Source organism: Crocodylus porosus, unplaced genomic scaffold, assembly GCF_001723895.1.
Source record: "Crocodylus porosus isolate Cpor-Errol unplaced genomic scaffold, CroPor_comp1, whole genome shotgun sequence".
NCBI lineage: Eukaryota > Metazoa > Chordata > Crocodylia > Crocodylidae > Crocodylus > Crocodylus porosus.
This window is the reverse complement of record NW_017728914.1, coordinates 1979358-1986262: the sequence shown is the minus strand read 5'-3', so window position 1 is coordinate 1986262 and position 6905 is coordinate 1979358. Positions and strand designations below refer to the sequence as shown.

Here is a 6905-nt window from a genome sequence, read left to right as displayed (position 1 = left end):
TAGCAAGGGTCCCCCACTTCTCCAAGATGCTCATTGCAACAGTGTCCTCCCAGCACTGGTCAAACCCCACAGTACCCAGGGACAGGAAAAAAACTGCAGTACCCTGTGCTAGGAACATCAGGCTCTCTCATTTACTTTTGGCACCAGGTGACAGAGAAAACAATAGCAGGAACCAAACGTGGCCTGGGGGAGGACTGAATACAGAACCTTCATTAAGAAGTAAGGGTGGAACACAGGCTCTGGAGCACAATGAGAAGCTTTGTGATAGCTCAGATAATTGGTGAATAGATTATTTAAAAAATCCATAAAGATCTGAGACCCCGCTCTAACTAAGCCCTCAGAAACATCAGCCTCTCACTACCCCTCCTCCCTGCAGCTGCTTTTCTACAAGCTAGAATCTGTACAATTTACTGGGAACTGCATCATTAGACCCGCGGTGTAACACATAAAGAAAGCAACTAGAGATCGGTCATGAGATTGACTCCTGAGAAAAATGTGTCACCAGACCCTTGACAGACCACAGCAGAAATTCACAGCACAGCAGAGATGTCAGACTCCCAGCAGAAGTACAGCAATCTGCTTAGAAGCTTCAAAGTGGCTGCAGAGTCCCTTAGTGTGGGGAGGACACAGGAGCAAAGTCTTCTGAATCTGAGAACCCAAATGGCTACTTTTGACCTCCCCCCAACCCCCCACAATCAGTGCAACCTGGATAGAACTGCAACATGTAGGCCTTAAAACATAAACAAGCCTCTTACTGCATAAGAGGCTGCAGAAGCCATTTCCTTTGAGACACAAGAATTGAAGTGAGAGCAGCTGTAAATGTATTCAGCAAGACTATTATAGTAATGGAAAAGTGGAATTTTTCACTCTTCCTAAGCAGACTACTTTATGAAAAATTGATATAATAAAAGCTGAACCAGGCAGTGTTCAGCTTTCCACATAAACTGGATTACTCTTAAAATGGTGTAATGCACATTTCTGAAGTAAAAAAAAATCCCACTGTATTTCCTCTGTGAGATGAGGTTTCAGAGCTGTTTGCATGTCATGGCTAATGCCACTCCCCCACCCCCCCCTTTTCTGCATCTAAAAGGTTTGCACTTAGCATCCTGAAGAGCAGAGCTGGGTGAAATTCCAAGCACAATAAAATCAGGCTTAAGCAATAAACACTACTGCAATAAATTAATCCAAAGTCCTGCACACTCTCAGTGCTCAACCAGCATCACAAGGCATGAAAAACCTAAAACCAATATTAACTCTGCTACTAGCTCTAAGCATTGTGGCTGCTAACAGATGGGGGTGGGGGAGAGAAATGCTTTACTGGAAGCAGCAGCACATCAGTTCAACCCAGCTCTGCAACATCTGTATAGGTTGGGCACTTCAGCAGTGCTTTTTGGCACTTTTATCTATAGCTGATTCAATCAGCTATAGATAAAAGCACTAAAAGCCCCACTAAAGTGCCAGATCTATATAGACCCTGGGTGAACCAGGTCCAGATAACACGATGCCTCTTCTGGGCATGTGCAGGACTTGGTGCAGGGCTGTGCCAAGTTTGAAGTAAAAGCATTGTTTTGGGAAGTTTGTTTTGGTTTTTTACATCTGTAAGCAGCCATCAAGAATGACTTAGGATGCTACTGTAGTGAAATCAAGACTCCCCAGCTTATTAAAGGCTTTGTATTCTGCAAATCCTAAAATTACTTGATATCATACCATTTTTCTTGAGAAAGAGACACAAGACTCCAGCCCACACAGCCAGGGGAGCATCTGTAGCTATATAGCAGCAGTGGGCAATTATTCAGGCTGAAGGGTCACTTAGGAATGTTTGGTGAGCTGTTGCACCCTGGGCCAGCTCCCCCTTCCTGTTCACAACTTACTGAAATTCTCAAAGTGGTTTGGGGGCAGCATGTGGTCTCCATGGAGACTGGTTCAGGACCCCTTAGGGCAGGGCATGCTCAGCCAGGGGGATGGGATGATTGAGCCATTGGGAGTAGTATCTGGGAGCAGGATGGGCAGGTGGGGCTGGGGCCAGAATTGCAGGGTGGTGACAGTGTAGAACCGGGGACCAGGGCAGAGCTGCAATCCACTCCCTGCATGGCCCTCCAGTGTCACCACCCTGCAATCCCAGCTCTAACCCCAGCTACCTACCTTGCTCCTGGGGGCCACTTCCTATTTGCCCATGGCCCCAGGGCATGTGCCCAGTTAGCGTGCCCTGCCCACAGGGGTCCTGGGTCCATCTCCAGGGAGACCCTCCCACCCTGCTCATTCAGTACCCCTGGTGGTGGGTGTGGGGTGGACAAGCTGGAGTGCCTGGGCCACAGGTCTGGGTCCAGCAACAGTCACTATGCTGGTACTGTTGTACTTAGAAGGAGATGAATCTGGTCAGTGGCAGACCAGACCTCATATTGAAAGGGACATGAAATATTTGCAAGTGCATGCCATGCTGGAAGTTGTGCTGTGAATCTTCCAAGTTGTATCTCTTGGCTGGGTTTGCAATTCTGTGATTTCACATCTGGTACAAGACAAATAAATACAATGTTCCCACTACAGACTCTTTTGTTGCTGGTGAACAGGTACCAGAGGCTACCAAGGCAGGGACCCATTTAGCATCACTTGAGGGGGTGCAGGGCAGGGGCTGTTGCGCTGTGGCCAGCTGGCATGTCTTCCCCTCAATCCACGTAAACAGTATTTAAAATTTTCGTGTATACTAGCCTGTTGATTCTTTGAGGTTGTGTGCAGACCATCTTCATCTATCAGCTCACTGAGTAAGCTTCAGCCAGTGCAGGTCCATTCAGGGACAAAGGCTGATTTCACTGTGTTATTATTTACTTAACACTAATAGTGTTGACAACAGGAAGCTGCTGGTACCATGATAATAGTCTCTTACCTCAACTCATTACATGCACACATATCCAAGATGCCATATGGCAGCAGAGGAGACAATTACTGGTTCCCACAGCACCATGTCCCACAAAGCTCTTTGGGGCCAGTTAAGCAGAGCCCGGTTACTGTTTAGTACTGAATTTATACAGGAGGTACAAGATACCCAAGGGAATAAACAAATTAAAGCACCAACTCAGTATCAGACAGATTTATTGAAACCGATGTGGGAACTAGCAAAGAAAAAAAATAATTCAGTTGCTTTAATTATTGCATATTTCATTTCTAAGAATAGTAAATTTTAAAATGATAAATACATATTTCATAACAGTGAAGGCTTTGGCCAAAAAAATATCATTTAGCACATTCTTTACATTACAAACAAACAAACAAACCGTTATAAATGTATGTTAAAAAGGGATTTTCCTTTACTAAATTAAAGGAGTGCACACACCACCATGGCGCTAGGACTAACATCAGACAGATACTCTTGGCTGTGCAAAGCAGATCATTGATTACAGTAATAGAAAGAGGTCAGGAGAACAAAAGAAATCAGAGGAGAATGCATAGCACTCCAACTTAGAGGTATTGACAGTGGTGACTTCTTGCAGAATTCAAGTCAGCATGTCCCAAAGGCAGCAGCAGCACAGAGCAGTCCAACATGCCGTCAGACAGGTACTCTCTCCTGTGTCATCCCTTCTTCGCTCTTCTACAACATACACTGTGGGAAGAAAGGCAGAAGTTTCAAAATGGCTGGAAACCCTCTAGGTAAAGAGCAGCAGCAGGGAAGTGCACAGTCAGTAGCCAGTGCCTTTGGCAAACTAGCCAGTTGCCTTCAGCCTTTTGTTCATAGCATGCCAAACTAGTCCAGACTGCTCTAGCTCTACCATCTGTCAGGCAAGGCTCCCGAAACCCCTGCCAAACACTAGGGCCCTCCATTCCTTGAGCAAATATCTTTAATGCACAAGTAGTTATTCCACAGGAGAGGGGTCTCCTTAAGAATGTATGTTTCTTGAAAGAGGGCAATGTTTCATTGTACATGTCTGCCGACAGACGGGGAAACATTAAAAATAGCCCTGGGTCTCCAAGGGTGGGTGCCAGCAAACTCCAGAAGTAGCAGCAGTTTGGAAACAGAAATAAATGGAAAAGGAGCATTCCTTGCCTCACTGTGGGTCAGAGGCACTTCTACCCATAATCACAGCATTTCCAAAGGCCCAAAGCACAGCATTTCCACCTGTGAAGAAGAGGGCCCACCCAGGACTAGCAAAAACAAAATGGGTGACCACAGTTACACTTGCAGGAGACGCTGGATTTCCACAGTTGGTGGGGATGGGTAAGAAGGGGGCAGTCATCTGCTTGCCAGTGTACATAGATCCTGATGACATAAATATGGTTTATTACAAAAGCTTGGCTGGTATCACTTCAGTTCAACACACCCAGCAATAGTTGTATGTATGGGTTATTGCACTCACAATCTATTCTGGGAAATCAGCATGTGACAGTGTTTACAGTCACTTCTCCACCTCTGGGTAAACTGTTACGGCAGCACCATCTGTGGGGAGATGTATTTAGTGCTGCACAATGTCTTATAAAGAACCACATGGCAAAGTGGGCAACTTTCCAGCATCCCAGACCTAGCTGCTGCCTCCAGTAACCCCACCTACCCCAAGAAAGCCCAGAACTAGAACAGTTTACATTGCCCTAAGCTGCAAAGGGAGCTAAAGAGTCTGGACTACATAGGCTGGAGTGCACTATCACCTCAGCCTACTGGACAGGCCATCTGACCTCAGAACTGTTTAACTGCAGGCTCTTCATCGAAAGGACTAGGCCAATCATTGTACCAGAAAGGTTAATGGGACTTCTAAATGTGTTGCAGGAAGATTGAAAGCATGATGGTAACCTGGCAAGAGTCAGAAATCCAGCTTCCCGCTGCATTTGGTGCAACTCAATATATCCTGCTTCTATGTTGCAGACTCCTTGTTTACTTGGAGCAAACTTGCTCCAAGTAATATAGGAGCAAACTAGACAGCTCCCAACCTGGCACAGCATTCAGCAGTAGATGGAAAAGACATTCTACACGGACAGCACCATAAACTGGCCACCCAGATTCCTGTCCTGTAATCACAAGGGGCCTTGCCACATGCCACAAAATGGGCATTTAAAGAGGCTTAAATGCCCTTTTACACTGCTTTAATTCTGCTACTGCTTACACATAGCAAAATAAAACATGTCCAAGGTGTTTTAGTTTGCTACCTTAGTAGCTGTGGAGGTAAGCACCGGGCCCTGTGCAGCTAGCGCTGTGCAAGCAGCCCGTGCAGGTAGGCTCAACTAGGGGGGTGAGGAAATGGTGAGCCTGATTTTCCCTGGCCCCGCCTCTCGGAGCCTGCCTGCCTGCCCGCCTGAGCTGCATGGAGGTTGCCCTCCCCCCCACCCCCTGGAGAGGCAGGTAAGCATCAGGCCCAGTCCTTGTGTACACGCCATGGGGGGGTTACTTTGGTTTAAATTGAAGCAGGGTTTTTTAAAATCCACTGTTTCCATTCAGTGAGAATTAAACCGAAGTAAAACCCCATGGCGTGTACAAGCAACTAAGGAGGATTACCTGGCTTACAGTCCATATCAAACATGGGCTGAACTCTTTGTCCCTTGGGAGGATCTAAACTGCACTTGGGACAGTACCTGCCTGGAGCAGCAGTCTTGGGAGAGGCTTGGGAAGGAAAGTGTTTCAAGGAAGTCATTTCACCCACCTGGGTATTATTAGCTAAAGGAGAAGCTTGCAGGAAGCAAAACAAAGCCCCATGGTTTTGTAAGCTTTTCAGTCAGGACATCAAGGTACATCCACACTGCAGAAGCCAGCACGGTGCAGACATTCATGCTAGCACGGGTGCGAGTAGCAGTCCAGCCAGGAACTCCCAAGTTCTAATCCTGGCTCCAGCACCTACTAGCTGTGCAGCCCTGGGCAAATTACTTCCCTTCTGTACCTCAGTTTCCCTATCTGTCAATGGGGATCACTCTCCACTACCTCCAAACACACAGATGGTGAAGGGATTGGTTTGTTCTTGTATTATACTCCAAGTATCACCACTGTTACAGTTAAAGAGAGATATCCAAGTTTGCTCCATTACTATCTGTAAGAGACAGTTGTTTTCTCCCAGCTGAAATCCCACTCTAATTGGACATCTAAATAGCAGCCTCTCTGCATGCTGGAAACATAAACCCATTACAAGGTGCCTCATGCTCTCTAGTCAGAAGGAAGCTCCAGATGAGAGGTAACAAGGCTCAGGCAGGGCAGCCTAGTTCACTTGGCATCTTCCAGGGACCCAGACTACATCATTCACATGTGAACTATAGCACTTGTCACCCTTCATTCTGCCTCAGATGCTGCAAAAGCAGATAAAGTGGCAAAACTGTTGCCAGCAAAGGCAGAGGAGCTTGTGTTGCAGCCCCAAGAAGAAGGCTGTCTACTTCCCTCCCCAGAACAGCAGCTTGAGGAGTGTTTCCACCTTGGCACAGCCTGGAGAAATGAGGACTCTTTCCTGCAGCTTGTTCCAACATCACAGCCCACCTGGCCAGGTAAGAAAGGTTGTGCTGTTATGTGCATGCTACCCATCCTGTGAGGCTCCTGGGTTTTCAAAGCAGTATGTGGAACTGTGCGAGCGCTGTTCTCCCTTGGGTATTATTTGGCCCTCATTTGCACACTGTCCGAATGACTCGCACTCCTTCATGGATTTCCCCTCATATCCCCTGGGAGACAGGACAGTGTCACACTCCTGCTAGTCAGTCAGAAGACAGGCAGAAAGGGCCTGTCCACATGGTGGTGAATCCCAGCACCAAGGTGCTCACGATCCACCCATGCCTGTGAGCACACCCCAAACTTGGGACAGTTAGAGGTCAGGTTGTTCCAGGCCCTCCTCACCAACCAGTCAAAAGCCTGCTGGAAACTAAGGGGGCTTAGTGTGGATTTGGAGGGATGAGCCCATAGCAGTTTCTTTGGTGAAGCTTTGGATCTAGAGCAGGGTTGGGCAATTATTTTG

General features: G+C 47.1%; 1 long non-coding RNA gene across 1 annotated transcript in view; it reads right to left on the bottom strand.

Moving 5' to 3' along the window:
- Positions 1–3505: 3505 nt before the first annotated feature.
- The window catches only part of LOC109309907, a 32271-nt gene continuing 28871 nt past the window's right edge, over positions 3506–6905 (bottom strand). Inside the window, exons 2-3 of the long non-coding RNA XR_002101080.1 lie at positions 4347–4426; positions 3506–3595 (exon numbers count right to left, since the gene is read on the bottom strand). This is a non-coding gene — a long non-coding RNA (uncharacterized LOC109309907). The remainder of the gene's footprint in view (positions 3596–4346; positions 4427–6905) is intronic.